Source organism: Nomia melanderi, unplaced genomic scaffold (assembly GCF_051020985.1).
Source record: "Nomia melanderi isolate GNS246 unplaced genomic scaffold, iyNomMela1 scaffold0907, whole genome shotgun sequence".
Classification (NCBI taxonomy): Eukaryota; Metazoa; Arthropoda; class Insecta; order Hymenoptera; family Halictidae; genus Nomia; species Nomia melanderi.
This window is the reverse complement of record NW_027476021.1, coordinates 7,501-8,734: the sequence shown is the minus strand read 5'-3', so window position 1 is coordinate 8,734 and position 1,234 is coordinate 7,501.

Genomic DNA, 1,234 nt, shown 5'->3' with positions numbered 1-1,234 from the left:
GGAGTTTACAATGCCAGCGACGGTAATTCCAACGAAGACCCGATAAGTCAACTCAACGTTCTATTACTCCCCGTACAGAAAAGCGAATCGACGCAATCGCACCATACGCGTGCACGTAACAACTCTTCGCGTGGATCGTCCCATCGTCGAGAGACGTAAGTTTCCATACTATGAATTCGCGTTTTACTCTCCGACGCGGGGATTCCACGACGAGAGAGTGTTTCGTGAGCGGGTTGACTCGGAAGAAACGCTACGACGGGTATTTCTATTATAGAACGCATCATCGCCACCCTTTACCAGTGCCCGACGAAGGAATCACAAGGTCATCTGGAGTTTACAATGCCAGCGACGGTAATTCCAACGAAGACCCGATAAGTCAACTCAACGTTCTATTGCTCCCCGTACAGAAAAGCGAATCGACGCAATCGCACCATACGCGTGCACGTAACAACTCTTCGCGTGGATCGTCTCCATCGTCGAGAGACGTAAGTTTCATAAGTAAGCCTTCGGCGTTTTATTCTCCGACGCGGGGATTCCACGACGAGAGAGTGTTTCGTGGCGGGTGACTAGGCCGAAACGCTACGACGGGTATTTCTATTATAGAACGAATCATCGCCACCCTTTACCAGTGCCCGACGAAGGAATCACAAGGTCATCTGGAGTTTACAATGCCAGCGACGGTAATTCCAACGAAGACCCGATAAGTCAGCTCATCGTTCTATTTCTCCCCGTACAGAAAGGCGAATCGACGCTATCGCACCTCGCGCGAGCACGTAACAACTCTTCGCGTGGATCGTCCCATCGTCGAGAGACGTAAGACGCACGGAAATCGTGGTTCATCGCGTCTTTTCCTACTCTCTTGAATCGCAATTTCGTATAGAGCCTACACACGCGAACCACCGGCATATACTATTTCTTCTCTCATAGTAAGCCTTCGCGCGTTTTACTCTCCGATGCGGGGATTCCACGACGAGAGAGTGTTTCGTGGCGGGTGTCTCGGCCGAATCGCTACGACGGGTATTTCTATTATAGAACGAATCATCGCCACCCTTTACCAGTGCCCGACGAAGGAATCACAAGGTCATCTGGAGTTTACAATGCCAGCGACGGTAATTCCAACGAAGACCCGATAAGTCAACTCATCGTTCTATTTCTCCCCGTACAGAAAAGCGAATCGACGCTATCGCACCTCGCGCGAGCACGAAACAACTCTTCGCGTGGATCGTCCCATCGT